Raw genomic sequence first — 18,937 nt, forward strand, 5'->3', positions numbered from 1 at the left:
GGGGGGTGGGGAGGGCGCGACGAACCTGCCCCGAGGCACAAAGCTTGGCGCTGGGAGTGTGGTTAAACTTACCTTGGAACTTGCAGCGTTAACGGTGGAGATGCCGAGGCAGGGGGTCCCAGGCCGGCGGTGTGGCCGCCCCAGGCTGGGACACTAGACTTCTGTAGTTGTCACGGCCCCCATGGTGGGGGGGGGTGGTGGTGGTGGAGGGGTCCTATGCTAGGTGCGCCCCGCGGGGAGCATATGTGGCAGAGACTGGGGGCTGGATGGGGGATGGGGCGGGGGTGGGGAGCAGCCAGGGGTCTCTGCGAGGGATCATGACCCCCACGCGGCTGGGGGCGGGGCGGGGGGGGTGGAATCGCGGCTGAGGAGTGCTAGGCGAGGCCGGGCAGGGTGCCAGCCCGCTGCTCCCCCCACCGTGGGGTCCCTTGGAGGTGGCTACTGCTCACTGTCCTCACAGGATGGGAAACTGTTTGAAAAGTGGCCGGGGTTCGTGTTGGAGCAGGGCGGAAGCTCGCGGGACTCTGGCCGGACCTAGTCTAACCCCTCCTGCCCTTTGGAGCCCCCCACTTTCCTCTGTGTCCCAGATGCAGCCCGTGTGAAGGCCTGGCGTGGGGAGGGCGGTGAGGGAGGGTCCCCGGCCTGAGCAGTGCCTCTGAGGCCTCACCTGTCAGAGGCTGGCAGGGAAATTTCTCGTGTGAGGGTCTCGAGGGCACATTCTGGGACGCAGGGGGGAGTGGGGGTGCCCCGGCCGCCCTTCTCATGCGGGCTGCGTGAAGGTGATAGACGAGAGCAGCAACACGAAGATCGGACGACGGGACGTCGCTTCTCGGTGTCTTTCTGTAGGGTGGCCCTCTCCTGTCGGTGGGGGGGCCTCTTGGAGCCCAGATCACACAGCCCCACGGAAAACCCCAGCCTGGCTGTCCCCGGTGCAGCCACCACAGCCCAGGGACTGGAGAAATTGCTTACTTGCCTCTGCATGCTGCAGGCTCTGCTGAGACACAGCCCGGCCCTGGGGACGGCAGCGTCCGGACGACCCTCTCTGGGCCCGTCTGCACAGGACAAGTGGGCTGCCCGGTGGGCAGGGGCGCACGGGGGCACCCCAGGCCTTGTCTCGCTGATAGAATTGAAGTGTGTTCAGGCCCGGGGCCTCGTCCGGCCACACCAGGACCCTGGGCCCAGCTCCTCTGTCTGTGCCCAGCCCGGCTCCTGCCCCCAGTGAGCCTGCCTGCCCCCGGCTCTCTCCCCCTGCAGGCACCTGACAGCCTCAGCGTGCCACTGCCCCATCCGCGGGCCTCACTCACCCTGGCGATGGCAAGACCCCCCCTCATGGACGCCTGACGCCCCTGGGCGCAGGCTGGCGGGGGGGAGGGGGTTAGTGCCCCTTCCTGTGGTGGGGACCTGACCCAGAGGTCACACTGCTCTCTGTCAGACTCTGCGGTTCTGACTCCTGGCTTCGGGGCGGCCGTAGAAGGTAGGCGATGGGGACGAGGGGCTGCTTCTATCACAGGGACATTCTGAGATGCAGTGACAACAATATCGATACAATTAAGTGTTCCAAAGTGCTTAGCTCGCCACTTGCTAAGTTTACTTAAACCCTCTTTAACGGGTTCATTAGAAGCTGGTGAGCACCGGGAAATTCATTAACGGGAAGGCGGCCCCTGCGTTTGACAGTAAATTGGTATTGATCAGGCCCGGTGGAGGCCGGGCACGGGCCACAGGAGCCAGGCGCCCCTGGGCCACATCGCCAAAACTGGTGGCAGTGCTCGGTGGCCCCGGCACCCGTGTGAGCTGCTCGCTGGGGCCAGCCTCTTCTTGGGGGCCGTGGCAGAGGGCATGACGTGCCAGGAGGGGAGAGGGAGACAGAGGCGAGGAAGGGACACAGGAGCCACAGGGGGGAGGGGGGGGCCTCTCCCCCCCCCGGGCGGGCGCCCCCCCCCCCCCCCCCCCCCCCCCCCCCCGGCACAAGGGCTGGCTGAGGCGAGGGCCGCCTCCCAGCGTCTCCCGGCAGCCGCCCTTGTCACACATGTCTTCAAAGACAGAGGCACCGACCGAGCCCTGCCCTTGAGGGCTCTGGTTCCTGGGAGGCAGAACCACCAGGGACCAGCCCAGCGAGCTGCCCGCCAGCTGCCCAGGTAAGGCCTGTCCACTTCTCGGGGGCTCCTGCTGCCCCCCTCTGGGCTCGAGGCCAGTGATGCCGGCGCCCCGTGGACTCTGGCCACCCGGTTCCCTGATCGCCCCTGGTGGGCTCCTTCTGAGCTGCGGTGTCTTCGCTCCGGCCTCCCCGTGCACTTGGCCGGGACAAGGTGCCCAGATGGAGGGGGGGGGGGTGCTGAGAGGAAATGGCGCATCCCTTCTCCGGGGTGAGGGTGGGAGGTGACAGCCTGGGTCCTTGCTTTTCTTGTTCCATTGACGCAAAACCAGATAACTGTGGGGCGAGGGAGGCTTTCTCGAGACTTCGAGCGGGTTTCTGCCTCTGCCCTTCCTGACCATGTGTGTGCACGTTCCCGGGAGCCCCAGACAGAGGGGGAGCCCTGAGGGCAGGGGGCAGGGCAGAGCTGGAGGGCGTGGGGCCTCGGGCACAGGCAAGGCTCCAGGCAGACGCCCCGTGGCCTCCGTGGGGCCTCCCCTTCCCGGAGCCCACGTGACTGTACTCACTGAACTACCTGCTTGGGAAACATACTTCTTTATATGCCCATATGGACCTAAGCTATGGAATGTAAAGAAGTATGTATTTCAGGCGGGGACCTCTCACCCGCGGGGCCGCCCGGGGGACAGACGGACACACAGACAGCCGGGCAGGCAGCTGTGGCCGGGGCGAGGCCTCCGTGGCAGGCCGCCTGGGCGTCAGTGGACGGCCCTGTCCCCTGCCGGCATTGTTTCTGTCACTTTGCCTGTGTCAGCAGGTGGAAGCGTTCATCAGACATTAAATATTCAACGTGCTGACTGCGGCAGAGGCAAGGGGGCCTTGTGGCAGGAGTGGGGTCCGGCGCGGGGGCTGGAGGGCTGGGGGTGGGGGCCCTGGGGCAGGAGTGGGGTCCGGCGCGGGGGCTGGAGGGCTGGGGGTGGGGGCCTTGGCTTGGGAACGCAGGGTGCCTGGGGCTCCGGGCCATCGCTTCTGGGCACCCTGAAAGGGGTCACGTGCCAGTAGAAAGGGCTGTTTGTGAGGTAGGGGCAGAAAGCTATTCACGGGCACCAGAAGCACAGGGAGTCCCCTCAGGGTCAGGGAGTCACGCGGGGCAAGGAAAGGGAGGAGAGAAGGGGCTCCTGTGGCCACGTGGGGACCCTCCTTGGCTCCCAGGGGCCGTACTGTGAGGCGGGGACCCCGCAGCACAGTCCCCCGGGGACCGGCGAGCAGGGTCAGAAGGCCCATGGTGCCAGGCCCCGCTCCTGCCTGAAAACACCCAAGCCCTGGACCCCGAGGGCCCCTCGGGAGCCCGTGGTGGTGAAGACAGAGACCGCAGGGGCGGAGCGTGGCCGGCCCCGAGCCCCTCTCCCCAGCTGGTCCTGCCCCACGCCACTACACCAGCCTGAGCTGTTCTCCATGTCTGCGTGTGACCCCAGCCCCTGCCAGGGAAAGAGCCCGGGGCGGGGTGGTAAGGGCCCAGGAGAGGAGAGCAGAGCCTCTGTAGAGGTGGTCTCCAGGGCGCTGGTCCTCCTCCGGGGAGGCTGAGGGCAGAGGGCCCCGGGGCGGCGGGGGTGGGGTGGGGTGGGGGGGGGGGTGGCTGGCAGGGGCCAGGCGTCTCTGCCAGTCTCTGGCCCTCAGAGTGGGGTGAGGCCGGCGTGTCTGCCCAGGGCACGTCCTCCTCGGGCTCAGGGCTATTTTTCCAATGTGTGTGTCATCTCTGCTTTTCTGGGCGTCCTTGGCATTGCTGCCTGGGGCCCACGGCAGGTGCCCCAGCCCCTCCCACACGCTGACCTTTGGCAGGAACGCGGCTCTTGCATGGGGGTGGGACAGGGAGGGGCAGGCCAGCAGGCCGCCTCCTCCAGCTGCTGGGAGCATTGGGTCTGGGGGCAGCTAGGTTCCCTGAGACACCAAGGGCCCACCAAGGAGCCGGGGGACGGGCAGACATGGGCGGCTCCAAGCTCGCACGTGGCTCCCAGCTGCCGGGCCGGCGGGGGGGGGGGGGCGGCGGCGGCGGGGGGGACACCGTAGTCGAGGGCCACTCCGATGGCGTGCATGTCCGGGAGGCAGGCTTGTCCTTGGGAACTGCCTTCCTTCCGGCCACGGGGCCCAGAGGGGTCAGTGCCCAGCGTCCCCAGGAAGGTCATCTCTGCCCTATGCCTCCGGCTCCGGCCACAGGGAGGGAAGTAGCAGGGCGCATGGCCACCGGGGCTGGCCGCAGACACACGGCTCTTCCCCTCGAGGCATCCCGCTGCACATTAGGGCTTTATTGCAGGATGTGGTGTTTAAATAAAAGCATTAGTGTTTTGGAATCAGGTTTGACTGAGCAGTAAAGCCAGAGAGTTCGCAGGGAGAGAGCTGTAAATTGCCACCCGTCTCTTGATTGGCCAAATTAAGAACGGGCACCACTTGGACGCCTCCCGATGGGAGTCTTGGGGGCGGCTGGAATTTTCTGTTCGGGAAGCCCTAGTTCTTGGCTTCCCGGGGAAGGAGCCAGGGAGGGAGCCCAGAGCAAGCGTGGCTTCTGAGTTGGGTCTTTGGGCCTTTCTGTGGGGGAAGGAGACAGCGGCAGGACAGGGTGTGTCCTCCGCCCAGAGCTCTTTTCCGGGATGGCCCGCCACCAGAGATGGGCTGCCGCGGGGGCCCTGGGGCCCTGGCAGGGGGAGAGGGCCTGGGGCGTTCCTGGGTGGGGTCAGAGCTCCACCTCTTAGGGCTTGCCTGCCACCTTGGGGACGTGGGCTTTGTGAGGTCGTGGGGAGAAACCCAGGTCGGGAGGGGGGGCCGGTGCCCCTTTCTCTGAGCTCTCAGAGTGAGGAGTGGGGGGGCTCCTGGGTTTCCAGGACACTTGGGTGGATTGCGGGCCGGTGGCAGGCCCCAGATTCTGAGGTAGAAACGGCAGCTCCGAGAATCGTGGCACTCATGTCAGGGTGTCATTGGTTCCGTTCTTCCAGGGGACGGCTCACCAAACCCAGCTACGCTCCAAATGGACCTTCGCCGTGCGAGGGGGTCGGGAGGCTGGGGCAGCCCCGTCGCACCGCGTGCCCGCGCTCGTGCCGACCACAAATTGTCTGTAGCCAGGTGGCCACGTGGACTGTGGCACCTGCTTCCAAGGAGGGGTGCTTGTGGCTCTGGTGTGGTGGTGGTGCACTCGTCACGGGCGGGAAAGCCCTTCCCTGCGTGAGGTTTTCAAGGGGGGAGGGCTGGTGAAGGCATTTGTGAACAGGGCTTAGGAATCTCGTTGAAAACGGTCCATCTCACGTGAAAAACGCTGCGCTAAAGAACAAATGATCGGACTGCCCTGCAGGAGGATGGTCGAGCTGCCGCAGCCCCAGTCAATCAAAGTGGACATTGCTGGAACTGCAAATCCCTGTCCCCCCACGGCCTGAGTGAGAACCGGGAGGGCCCGAGGGCTCTTCAGGGCCAGCGCAGAGCGCGGGGCGTTGGAGCCTGGAGGCCGGAGGCCTTGTGGGGCCCAAAGTGGACGGGGCGGGTGCGGAAGTGGGCGGGGCCGGCGGGCGGGGGCGGGGCCGGCGCGATCGCATTAATTGTGCCACCTTAGCATAAAGGGTAGCCTCCGTGAGAGCAGCTTTGTGCTGACTCAGCCTCGCTCTCGCCCGGCCGCACGTCCCACTGCAGAGGGCCTCCGCTCGCTGCCGCTCGGCTCCCTGCCTTTGACGCCCCCTGCTCCTCAGGGTGGCCAGGCCTGGGTACCGAGCTGCTGGAGAGGGGCCCCGGGGATGAGAGCGCGTGGCTTTCTGGGGGACCCTGGCCTGGCCCTGCTGCCCTTGGCCCGCCAGCAGCCAGCCTCAGAGGGGAAGAGGCTGGCGTGACTTTGGGCAAGAGGAGGGGCCCCCCAGCATAGCGCCGGTGGCCCCCCGGGAGCTCCTGCCGTCTCCCGCCCGCATCCTGCTTGGGGATTCTCTCACCCGGCCCCACAAGGCCCTGGACCTGGCTGGCCCCGGCTTGGGGCTGCTCCTGGGTGCCTTCCTGGCTCCCCGGTGGGGACTGCCTTCAGCGCTCCCAGTCGCAGGCTGGCTCTGACCCCCGGGAAGGCCCAGCCCGCCCAGCGGGGAGGGGCCGCCGGCGCGGTGGCCCGAGCAGTGCAGGCTGCTGCAGAGCTGTGCAGGCGGCATGCAGGGCTGCGCGTCTCAAGGGCAGGGACAAGAGGGCCGGCTCTGGCAGCCCGGCAGCTGCTCCTGAGGTAGAGACTCAGGGCGACCGGCCCTGAAACGTGGCAGGGCACTGGCCATCGGTGCCACCCACCGAGGTTTCCAGAGGCCCAGGTCTGCTTCTCGTGCTGGGCTGGGGGTGAGACCGGGTGTGTGGGACGGGGCCAGGGACGCTGGGCACCGAGGCCCCTCCCAGGCCCCTGGTGCCCAGCCCAGGGAGAGAACGAAGGAAGGAAGTTTCCACCGCACAAGAGCCGGGTGGCCAGGTCTCGGGCTGTTCCCCATCCTGGGGAGCGGAGCCCCGAAGGACCTGGTGGTTGAGAGTCTGGAGTCGCCCCCACGGGTTCAGATGGCTAGCTCGGGGCACAGAGGACAGCCGCAGGACGGGAGGCTCAGTGACCAGAGTATTTTTAACAGTTGAGTGGTGGGGGTGGGGGAAGGCAGCTGTCGGGAACCTGTCACGGCTTGGGGGTGATACGGAGAGGGGGGGGCGCTCGGTGGGGGACATCTGGAGGTTGAAGGACGCCCAGGACAGACAGACACACTGTTTTGGGTCCTTGTCCCCCTGGCAGGCCTGTCTGCCGTCGGTCATGCCCACATATGGCTACTGGGCTATGTGTCTGTGCGGCCGCCTGCCCGCCTTGGCCGGTATAAATAGTCCACGTTCTCAGCTGTCCTGTTGGAGAGGCTGAACTCAGATGACTCCGGGCCAGGGGAGGCCCCAGGCGGCCTCCCTGCACCCTGCCCACCACCCCAGTGCCGGCTGCAGTGACAGGCTGGGGTGGGGTGGGGGGGCTCCGAGCCCTGTGCCCTCCTCACCTCTTCCCATCGTGGGCCCCAAGTCCAGACAGGACCTGGAGACTTCCTGTCGTCCACTTCCAAGGGCACCGAGGGGTGAAGAGGGCCAGGACCCCAACTCCGGCCTGGGGGCTATGTGTGGTAGGGTGGGGAGCCACCTGGCCCGGCTCCCACGGGCTCTGTCCCGCAGCGTGGACGCTGTCGCCAGAGTCCCCTCTATACCTCCTTGTCTGTCCCTGGCCATGGCCTCCTGTGCTGCACACAGCAGCTTGCCCCAAGGCCCCATAGCTGGTAGGCCAGCAGCTTCCCAGGGGGACCTGCTTTCCTTCCACCTTTGGCCCAAGAAGTGAATCTCTAATGGTGGAATTTCAAACCGCTCTGCAGCCAGTGGAGCAGGTGACCTTGAGTGAGGGAATAAAAGGGCCTGCTTATACCCCGCAAAGCACGGGGTGCCACTCCCTGCCTGGAGACGGGTAGCTACACTTCACGCGTCTCCGCCGTTGGAAGACCTCGCCAAGCAGGCAGAATTTAGGGTTGGACGTGCGCGGTCTGTGTTGGCGCAGCTCAGGCCTCCCACGGTAGACTGCTGATCCCCCTGACCCGGTGAAGCACGCGTCCCTGCGCTCCGGGCTCTGGCGGCTGCCGGGATCCGTTTCTGCAGGTGGAGGGGGTGTGACGGGGACTCCAGAGACGGACCACGGAGCCTGGTGGCTTCTTCTTATCTCCGAGCACATTGGCTGCTAATTTGCTCCCGAGCTGCCACTGTCCCCTGACCTCAGGGCTCTCGGATCTGGTTCTCAGCCAAGCGGCTTTCTTTCCTGAAATTATACCTGCTTCTACCCCGGCCCTATGTGTGAGCTAATAAGACACAAAAATCCATCTTACCACTTTTTGCAAAGAACAGCAAAACAATCGTGCCTCCCCCTCGGCCTGTCCCCGTGCTCTTTGGGTCTGTTTGAGGTGAAATTTATCTCTAGGAGGGGCCCCATCAATTTGCCCTGCTCTTTTGTCGACAAGTTTATTAAAAACCCGGGCAACTCCGTATTAAACTTTTATCAGTGTTGAGAAAGAATACATATTTTTTCGAATAGACAGAAAAGTTACGGGACTGGGCCGAGCGGGTCTTGTGTGGCACCTGGCTGGGTCAGCGTCGCGAGAATGAGAAATGTCTGGGGGCGGGGCTTGCTTTTGCCTTTTCACCGCGGGTCTCCCCCGAGACTCCTTTGTAAGGACCCCGCAGCCCGAACAGAATCCCCGGGAAGGCTCCTTCGGCACAGCCCTGGCCGGGCTGCTCACGTTCCTGGGGCCAACTGTCGTTCTTTGCTATTTATTTTAATAATTAACCGAAATTTGGAATTAAAAATTAATTTAGTGGTGAATCTGAGTGCTAATAGGTAATGTTGCTGCTGGAGATGTATTAGGTTACTTATGTTTAAATTTTAAAAGCTTCGTAGTAAAAAACACCAGACGCATCCAGATGTGAGTTGTTGGTACCTCCTGGTGGAGGGAAGGGATCTGTTAGCTGTGTAAGGTATTGTCGCGGCCACAGGCTGCCTGCCCCCGGGTGGGTATGTGTTTGGGGGGCTGGGGGGGCCGCCCCCGGGTGGGCATGTGGATGGGGGGCCGCCCCCGGGTGGGTATGTGCTCGCAGGGCTGGGGGGGGTTTCGCGTCACCTCTGCTCTGTGACCTCCAAGGGCCGTGTCTTTAGCTGCAGGTCTGTCTGGGCTGTTGGTTGCACTTGAGCAGAAGCTGGTGCCACCTGTTCCCCGGGACTCGGGCTGCAGTGCTCAGTGTGCCGGGCCACTGACACCTCCTTCTGGAGGAGTCTGTGTGGTTTCTGCCCAAAGTGAACGCTGCGCCCTGGGGTCCTGGGCCAGGGGCGGTGGGGCGGCGTGGGAGAGACGCTGCTCGCTGCCCTTGAGGGACAATGGCCAGGGCCTTTCACTGAGCTGGGACGGCGGTGACCGCCGTGACGGGGCTTGGGTTGACATCGGCTACGGGCAGGGCGTGGCCGGCCCTCTCACATGGGGAAACTGAGGCTCAGAGAGGCCGAGGAAGCCCGCCGAGAGCCCCCGACGGGTGGGTCGGACTTTGGGACAGCTTAGGGTACAGGGGCAGCCCGGTGTGGCCCAGGTTGTCCGGGGAGCTCAGCCGCTCACTGAGTCCCTGCTGAGTCCAGGGCCCTCGCCAAATGCCGGAGAGCTTCCCGGAAGAGGTGCCAGCTGCCGCTTGGGCCCCGGGGGGGGGGGGGCACTTGGGGGCAGTGCCGGCAGCACCACAGGCCTCCGGCTCTCGCGTTGGTGCTGTCGCTGCCCCACCGGGACCTCTCGGGGCGACGCCAGCCACGCGTCTTGGCGAACACACCGCGCCTTCATCTACGCGGTGGTTTGCTCCAATTGTAACTAATTGGACACCTAGTGCATGTTCATAGCGTCTAATTTTCTATCGATTTTAACAGGGCCGTTGGTGTTTTCCGCAGTGATTCCCCACATCCAGCGTCAGCTGCTGCTTCAAAAACGCTGAGCGTACTTCCCCGCGTGGGACAATTCCGTCAGCAGATGTTTTAAAACCTAGTTAGTTGTTTTGCTCATAAAATGCACAGAGTGTCTTAGCTGCAGCCTCGGTCTGTCGTGCCCTAGCGGAAGGAGAGGCAGAAGGGCCGGGGAGGGGTTCGGGCAAAAGCACTACCCGGCTGCAGCCACGGCCTGCCTTTCCGGCAGATGGTACATTCACCGGAACTCGGGGCCCTGCAGCCCAGGCCTGGGGCGCAGTCCCTGCCCAGGACAAGCTTACCTGTGTCACGGCGGGACGCACCGCGCACGTAAACGCACACTCGGTGGCGCATTTGCGAGTCATGGTGAAGGCCTGGCACTAGCCTTGTCCGTTTTCTCTGGAGTCCCCTGGGCTCGGTCTCTCTGCGCCTCCTTGTGGCCCCAGGGTCAGGGTTCCAGAGAGCGGGCGGTGGGGGTGAGGGGCTGCGGGGGCTCCGGAGGCCGTTTGGTGGAGGTGAGTGGCAGGGCCCGAGCTGGGCGGGGGGCTCCCGGGAGGGTGGGCTTGAGAGGCACCTGGGCTGAGCCACGGGTCGTTCAGGGGCTCGCGGGGAAGTCGGGAGCCCCAGACAGAGACTGAGACCCCGGGATGCTGGGGTGGCGGAAGGCAGAAAAATCTGCCAAATTGAGTCAACGCGGTCACTGGGCAACTGAGTCAGAGAGACAGGGACCGCCTCCCCCTGGAGCCCCACTGCAGACACAGACCCAGCGAGCCCCCCCAAATCCGCCGTCACGTGTGGTAGTCACTCGTCCGGGAAAGAGCTGCCAGAACGTTCCCCAGGCAAGGCCGTGCGGGGGGGCGCGAGAGTGGGCGGCTGGACATCCACTCCCCCCGGGAGAATGGCCACAGGGAGGCGTCCCGAGCCCAGTGCCCTCTAACGGGATGCCAGGATCCCGGTGCCCGGCACGCAGGGGTTCGGTCTGCGCTCGCCGAGACAGCCCAGCCAAGACCCCACGGCCAGCCCCGTGCCTAGTGCTGGGGCTAAAACCCCTAGGCCACATTTGCTGTGCTCCCTGGCGAGTTCGAAGCTCCCACCTGCTCACGGACAAGGATCGGTGGCTCTGGACTCGAGCCCCGGAGTGTTCCGGCCTCGAGCAGGGGCTGGACAGGCCGGGGCTGGACTGACTCGGCCGAGGGCCGCGGTGGGACCAACCCCCCCCCCCCAAAGGGGAAGCATGCGGAAGCAGAAGGTCTGTGATTTGGGGGAGATTCCCTCAGATGTGGTGAACGTGGCAGTAGGGTGTCAAAGGGGTGGGGAAGGGCCGGGTGCCCCGATGGTGTTGGGCGCAGGGTCGACACGGGAGTGACGGTGTTGGCCCGGGGCAGCTTGTCACATCCCTGCTCTGTTTGGAACAGTGGCCGGCTGGTCAGAGCCGGGCCAGTCGCTCGGTCTACAGGGCCTTCTCTGGAGGGCAAGGGAGGGCCGGGCTCCGGGGGTCCTCGGGCCCCCCCCCCCCCGCTCCCCATGCTCCGGAGCCAGAATAAAAAGGGTGTTTACAGGGCTGGGACCTGGCGGCTCCTCGTCCTCCGGGGCCGTCCGCTGGTCGTGGGATGAGAGGCCGGAGGTTTGGGGCTCACCCCGGGCTCCTGGTGAACTTCGGGGCCTGGTCTCGAGGGAACGGCCAAGGCTGTTCCCAGAGGAAGGACCCTGTGGCACCGACCAGTTCACTTCTCTGGGGAGGGGCATGGGGGCTGAGGTGTGGAGGGGGGTGGTCTGCGGGTTCTCCTGCCCTCGGGCGGCCGGGTGTATGATGCTGAGCGGCCCAGCCCCACCCCCCGAGCATCGGTCCCGCGGTGTCGGGAGGGCAGAGCAGAGAGCGAGGGCTCTGGCGGGTCAGTGCGGTCACCCCTTGCTGTCAGGCTGGTCTGTGCTCAGAGGGAAGTCCACACACCCAGGACGCAGTGTCCCTGGCACTGAGGCTGCTGTCCTCCCTCGTCATCGATGCTGATGAATTGGGTGCTGGCAGGAAAACTAATTTTCTAAAAAGGAACTTGCTCCGTCAGAGTCACTGAGGGTGATGAGGTTTCTGCGGCCTCCGCTGGCCAGGTGCTGTCCTCACACTGAATGCGGGGCCCTTCCTGGGAGTCAAGGGGACCACCGTCACGTCCCCGACAGGTCGCGGGTTTGGGGGGGGGGCAGGGCCCTGGGCACTGATGCGGTCAGCTCCGTGGGTGCCCCTGTCCTGCTTCACCTCCCCCAGCCACACAAGGGGGTGCTGTCCCGGAATATTCCAGCCCCTCCCCCCTCAGAGCCCACCCACCCCTCCAGGGCCAGGCTGGGCCGAGGTCACCGCAGGCCAGGCTCATGGTCAGCCTGGCCCAGGTGGGACCCAGGGGCCTGTCCGGTGTCAGCTCTGGCTGGGAATGTGACCGGGACGGGGGTGGGGGTGGGGGTGGGCAAGTGGTCTCTCTCCCCAGGCTGTTAGCCCCATGAGGGCAGGGCCCTGATGTTTCTTGGCTGGGCCCCGGGGCTGAGGCCAGTGGCAGGTGCCAGGGTCCTTGATGTACCAGTGGGGGGCCGGGGCGCCACTGCTCTGGATGGAGCCCCTCTGCCCAGGGGGCCCCGTGCACGTGTGTCCGGCGTGGGGCCCCCCCACCCCCACCCTGAGCGCGTCCCTCTCACGTTCGGCCCCTGCAGGGCTCGAGGGCCCCTCCGCCATGGTGAGCCCTGCAGGCAAGGTGGGGGCAGAGGCTGGGCGCCCCCACCACGTCCGGACCTCACCCTGGGGCCGACTTTGTCATCCACGTCGCCGCTTCCCGTGGATCCCGGAGCCAAATGCTTTGCTAAAGCTGGTAAAATGGAACCAAATCAACTGTTCAATGGATTTGGTCCCCTTCAACCAGCTGTAGCTGCGCATTGATCGCACCGTCGGCCAGGCTGGAGGACACGGCGGCCACGCGGAGGCCACAGCGGAGGCCACACGGAGGCCCGGCGAGGTCTGCTCAGCTCCAAGTAAGCGAAACCCCTACCCTGCCCGGGCCCCTGACCGGCCTCAGGTGGGACTCCCGGCTGAACCCCCCCGAGACCCACCCACCCTGCTCCGAGTGTGGGTCCCTCGGAGCTGTGCTCCCTGGGGCGGCCGGGATGGTGGCCAGCTGTGGCTGCCTGCCCCCCGCGGCCCTCAGCAGGGTACCGTGAAAACGTCCGTCCGTTTCCACACCGGCGCGCTGCCGGGAAGTCTATCCTGGCGCCCTGCATCCTGCCGGTCCCCGAGAGGCTCTCCTTTCTCCTTGAGGGTGACCTTGGCCCGAAGGCCCTTCACCATACCGGGCGCCCCTGTCACGCCGATGGCCTTAGGAACGGCTCTGGTGGTGGCCGGGGAGGCCCCGCACTGCATGTCCGGAAGTCGCTTCAGGCCCTGGCACCACCGGCCGTGGGCAGTGGGATCCCGCACGCCCTGCCCGGGGGTGGGGTGGGGGGGGTGCCCAGGACTCACACGAGAGGCAGGGCTCCGGCCCAAGGGGCCACTTTGGGAATCCAGCCCAAGCTAAGGACCTCACCCGCCCCGTCTGTCTCATTCCTGCCTGAGGCTGCTCTCGGTCCAGTGTGAAATGTGGCACCTCGCTGGGGACTCTGGGGCACACCCCACGGGTCCTCGGGAGAGGAGAATACCGGTCTTCACCGGTCTTCACCGCTGTCCACCGGCCCAGGAGCAGATCAGTCAGCTCTTCGATTGATCAGACACAGTTCGCGTCCCTCTCCCATCGCGGCAGGGCTGGAACCGAGTCCCGTCCTCACGGGAGGGAGGTTCTTGTGCAAATACTGTGCCGAGACCAGAGGCCAGCCCTGGCCAGACACCCACTCAGGAAACCCTGAAACCGGTGAAGGCCCCTGGGACACGAGCTACGGTTTGAGTCAGGACACGATCCCGGCCGTGGGTGAGGACACCTGTCCCCAGCCTGCCCCTTCCTTCCTGTCCCTGCAGCCTCACTCTGGGTCAGCGCCTGTGGTCCTGATTCTGACCTGTGTTGACACCTGCTGGTGCCAGGACCCGAGAACCTCTGTGATGCTTAGGATAGGAAGGGGGAGCCCAGGAGGAGGGTCACGGCAGGGTCCAGTCTAGCCTCGGGGCCCCCTGCCCCTGGCCTTAGCTTTCCCCTCTAAATGGAAGGATGGACCAACCAAAACCGGCTCCCATCTCCACCTGCACCATGGACACCAGCCCCTGAATTACTGGAAAGGGGGGAGCTGCTGGTTCCCGCCCCCTGGCAGGCTGTCTTTGGTCAGGTCCCCCGTGAGACCCACTGCGTAGACCAGAGACCCCTCTGCTTCCTTTGCCACGGGTGACCGCACGGATGCTGTGGGTTAAGTGACTGCAGACCCCAAACCAGCCCAAAGTGTGCCCGGCGGGGCTGGCACACGGCCAGGCAGCCCCAGTAAGCAGCCACAGGCAATACGTGAGCAAATGGGCTTAGGTACGTTCCAATAAATACTGCGCACGCTGATGTTTGAATTCCATGTAATTCTTACCGGTCACGGGGTTTTCTCCCCTCTCAATCCTTTAAAAATATAAAAGCCATCTCGGCTCTCAGGCAGTGTGCGTGCAGCCATCTGGGGTTTGGCCCTAGGGCCCCAGTTTGCCCCACCCAAAGGGACAGCAGAGACACGTGTTCGGCACAGTGTGCGCGGAAAGCGCCACGGAGGCCCCTGCTGGTTCCTGGTATTAGCTGCTTAGCGGACATTTGGTGAATGAACAGGGGGAGGCCCCCAGGGAAGCCCCTCGCCCAGTCCCAGCTTTCCCAGAGCCGGGTGGGGGGGGGGGGCACAGAGGCCTGGCCCACCCGGCAGGCGAGCGCATAAGCGGGAGCCCAGCAGCCGGGGGTGGGTCCATGTTCTCTGTAGCTGGAGACGCTCTGTCCTGAGCCCTGGCTGGGCTGTGGGTCCGGAGGTGGGGCTGTCCCTGCCCCTGGGCGGCCTGCCTGGCTCCCGGCTGGATGTGCCCACGAGCAAGGGCCAGTAGCTGCAGCAGGCATCCACCGGGTACCAGGGCCCAGCTCGGGGCCTAGGCAGGGGGCCAGGGCACAGGGACGTGGGTTCGTCCTGGGGACCACACTTCCTCCAGCCTCACACTCTGCTCGTCATGGCCCCAGAGTCTGTGTCCCCCTTGGGGCTGGGCGTGGCCACCAGAAGGGTGAGGGAAGCGCCCACGGTCACACGGCAGTCCCTGCCCAGTTCAGCTTGGGGTTGGCACGCGGGGCTGTGGGGCCTGGCCTCGTCCTTCCACCCAGGCCCTTGTCCAGGCTGAGCTCGGGCCGCTAGGGTGGTCCCGCATGTGGTTTCCAGCCATGCTGAGCGTTCGGCTTTGCGGGGGCCTGAGTATCTCGCCTTGGGTGAGGCTCCAGGGGAGAGCGGGCAGGGGCTCCCTCGCCGGGGAGACGGTCTGAGGGGCCAGCGCTCACAGATGGTGCCTGTCACAGCCCACCGCAGCTGTGGCCCCGTCCCTGTGCTCGGAGGACGCATAGGGGCCAGCCTTCCCTGCTCCGTATCATTAGCTACTCCAATCACCGCCCGGGTCACTCACGGCGGCCCTGGTGCTGAGCCCTCTCATCCGCGGTGGGTTCCTTCCAGCCACGATTTCCTACCTGGGCTGCCCCTGAGGCCACCTGGGGACTTGTCCCCTCCTGGAGACACGCCGACTTCCCCGGGAGTTCAGGGTGCAGGCCTCCCGGGCCTCCTGCAGCACCTCAGCCTGGCCTGGCCCTCTGTCTCCCTCCGGCCCCAGCGCCCCACCTCTCTTTAGGCCTCGCTGGCCAGGGTGCCCCCCATGTGTCCCCACGGTGCCTCTTGTCCCTAGCACCCGGCTGTGGGGTCCCTTGTGAGTTCAGGGTCCCTCGATGGGGTCCTCGCCTGGCCCTATGCTCCGGCCGAGACTGTCCTTGGACACTTTTGTCAAGGAAGCCGGCGAACGTTGGTGAAGGCAATGTGCCTCCCAGAACCTTCACGGGAGTCGGGGGTGGGCCCGGGGCGGGAACTCGGCTTTCCGGGTCTCCAGGGGGACCTGTGGCCTCCGGAAGCTGTTGAAGAAGGAAATGGCGGTCACCAGTCCCTGCCGACAGCCACCCGGACCAAGGCCGTGTGCCTGACAGCTTTAGGCCTGGCTGCTTCCTGATCCTGGGCCTTGAGCTCCTAGAGAAAGAGACCCCCCGCCCGCCCCCCCGCCTCTCAGAACCCCCGCTCCCCCGACCTGTGCTCCTGCCCTGGACATTCTTTACTCCGAGGGGGCCCTGAAATGTCGCTACATTTCAGTAGAGAAAAGAATATGTGCCTTTGAAAGAGATTCTTCTTTCTTGGAAAATGTTAAGATGCTTTTCCAGTAAGTGACCCCAGATGCTTTGTACGTGGACAGTGAGTGGCAGCAAGACGGAGTGTCCTTCCTCACGGGGACAGGGTGGGCACGTGGCGGTGGGGGAGGCGGGTCCTCGAGCTGGAAAGTTCCCTCCCTGCTGTTTCCACGGCCTCTGAAGAGCTTTGTATCTGGAGCTCGTGTGGTTGTGTAATGAAGGCGGTGTGTGTTTTCAGCATCCAGCCTGGTCCGTTGTCCTCACCCCTGCCCCGCACCTCCTGGGACAGTGCTCCCGTCCTGGGGAAACACTGCCTCCATCAGACGTCCAAGTGCCAGCGCCACTCACACCCCGCGCGGCTGGCGCCCCAGTGCACTTGTCCTTATCTGTTGCCCGTCTGTTTCTGTGCAAGGCCCAGCACTGACAGCTGGGGACACACACCTGCACACGCACACACACGCACAGGCACACCCAGGCAGGGGTGACGCACACACACGCACAGAGAGCCGATTCACGGTCACGTCTGGGGAGGCAGGGGGATGGCGCGTGTGGGGTGAGGCTCAGACCGAGGCGGTCGGGCTGGGGACTGTGGGCTTTCCTTGGCAACCCCGCTGAGGAGGACTCAGCCCCTGTCGCGCGCGCCCCTCCCTGGGCCCATGGCCCCTCCAGCCCTCTGCTCGGCCACCTTTATGGGCCTCCGTGCAGCCGCGAGGCATGGGGGTCCTGTTCGCACGCCCCCTCCATCCACCTTCTGTCGGCAGAGATCAGGTCTGCCTTTTCCAGAAATTTCAGCGCACGCCTCAGCGTGTGGCCGGCTCTGCCTGGCATTGCCTGGGCTTTTCTTGAGACTCGTGCGTGGTGGCACGCCTGTTCCCCTTCCCCTCCTTGCCGGGCAGCATCGCGTGTCCCGTCGTGGGAGGAGACAGGGGCTCGGGGAGGAGTGGGCACACAGTGGGCTGCGGTCTGCCGTCGCTCGGGAGTCCGGACGGGCTCAGTGTCGGCCGGGGAGAGAAACCCAATTCAGAAGGCAATTTAGGGGCTCGTGGCCGCGAGCTCTGAAGCTCGGGCTGGATCCAGAACCTCCGACCGTGTGATCGGAAATCTGTTTTGGCCTCCACCTCTTCACCACTTTCCCCTGGGCTGGCTTCATTCTGGGGCAGGGCCTGGGGCTGGGGGGGGGGGGGGGGGGCGGGGGACTCACTGAAGCAGCCCCAGCAAGCGTCCCAGGGGATGCTCGTGGCCGGGCCTGCGTCACTGGAGCCCTCGGGGTGGGGTGGGGGTGGGCGGGGGGGGGGGTAGTGCTCGCCAAGAGGGGCCGCCTGGGCGGAGGGGAGGTGGGTCCGGATTGACACGACTCATTTTGTCCTTTGTATTGACCTTTTCTGGAGGGCCCGCGGCCCTCATCTGGCCTCCGTTTGCTCCAGGGCAGCCCCTGGACGTCTGTCAGAGGGCGGCAGGACGGTGTGCGGGGCAAGCAGGAGACAGGTCCCCCCAGATGGCCAACCAGACAGCGGTCGTGGGTGGGGCCGGGGTCCCCCAGGGGTTGGAAGCTTCCTTCCTTCACGGTAGGCAGAGGGGCTCTGACCAGCACAGAAGGGAAGGGGGGCCCATTGAAGACTCCAGGTCCGGCCCCGGACCCCTCTTCCGGCCCCTCCATTCTCAGGACACACGGAAGACCCCAAGTGTGCCGACAGCCGCAGCAGCGGTGGGCAGGCCTTGCTGGTGTCTGCTTCGAAAAACAAGCACCAGGAACATCTGACCTTTGTCACAGGACAGAATGAGGAGCGCTGGGCCCCGGCTCAGTGCTTGTCAGAAACGAGCGGGTTTCTCGTGTCACTTGGTTGCACCACTGTCGTCCTCGGAGGGCGAGGATCGGTCTTCCTGCTGAGTCAGACAACGTGGAGCCTGACAGCCAGCAGCTGAAGCAAGTCCTATAGGGCTGGGGGCTCCGGCCCCCGCCTACCTTGCCCACCTCGGTGGCCGTGGCGGATCCCTGTCCCTGAGGCCACTGTCCCCCAGGACGCACGGGGCTGGGGCTGTGCCTGCCGGGCCACCCGAAGAGGCCTCTTCTGTGAGTCTCAAGGCAGCCCTCGGGGGAGGCGTGTGCTGCTCTGAAGCGGCCCTGGGCCCTGCACAGGCCTCCGGAGAAGTCTTGGCCGGGGACCCTGGGAAGGTGTCCCCAGACCTGTTCTCCCCTGTAACTCGGGACTGCCCTGCACGGCTCCTCACGGGAGGCTCGAGGGGCCCGAGGCGCTGTGCCCGGGGTGTGCGGGCTCCGTCCGGGGTGTGCGGGCCCCGTGGGCATCTCCATCCCGTGCCTCCCCCATTTCCCGCAGCCTGTTCGGAGGCAGAAGGATTTGGGGACCCCCTTGGGGTTCAGGACGTGCTTGCTTACACATTTAAATTTCCCCTCAGGACGGAAGTCCTTGGGGGATGGTCCTCTCACTCCCGGGACGGTGACCACAGTCTCCCGAGTTTGACGTGCTCCTCTCTGCCGGCCGCCCATGCTCTAAGTGCCCACGGCTGCGCCTCCTTCCGGGCCAGCAGAGACGCCTCCGAGAGACCCTTCCTAGCAATTCGGCCATCCCCAGTGGGCCCTTCCCCGCCCATGGCACTGACCTTCCGGCCACTCTTGCTTTGACGGTTTCTAATCAATCCCGTCTGTGACAATAATAACGTAATGACACAATAATAAGAATAGCTCCATTTGTACATCTCGTGTGCTGTCAGCCCCGAATGGAAAGTCCCTGCACCTGACCAGGAGAGCAGGGGGACAGGACAGGACTCCAAGGAAGGCTCTTGGGGACAGGAAGGCTGGCGACCTGTTTCAGGACTGGCCAGTCCACTGGAGACCCTGGGTATGTGACTTGCCTTCTGCACGTGTTCCAAACCTGCCCAGGAAGGACTGCCCCCCGAGGAAAGACTGTTACCCCCCCAAGGAAGGACTGGCCCTCCCCAGGAAGGACTCCCCCCCATAAGGACTCCCCCCCCAGGAAGGACTGCCCCCCCAAG

At 65.2% G+C, this 18,937-nt stretch overlaps 1 long non-coding RNA gene across 1 annotated transcript in view; it reads left to right on the forward strand.

Moving 5' to 3' along the window:
• Positions 1 to 14,102, forward strand: part of LOC121020014 (uncharacterized) — a 14,784-nt gene extending 682 nt beyond the window's left edge. Inside the window, exon 2 of the long non-coding RNA XR_005785885.1 lies at positions 12,488 to 14,102. This is a non-coding gene — a long non-coding RNA (uncharacterized LOC121020014). The remainder of the gene's footprint in view (positions 1 to 12,487) is intronic.
• The last annotated feature ends 4,835 nt before the right edge of the window (positions 14,103 to 18,937 follow it).

The sequence above is a fragment of the Herpailurus yagouaroundi genome, unplaced genomic scaffold (genome assembly GCF_014898765.1).
Source record: "Herpailurus yagouaroundi ecotype Mexico unplaced genomic scaffold, PumYag 246, whole genome shotgun sequence".
Taxonomy (NCBI): Eukaryota; Metazoa; Chordata; class Mammalia; order Carnivora; family Felidae; genus Herpailurus; species Herpailurus yagouaroundi.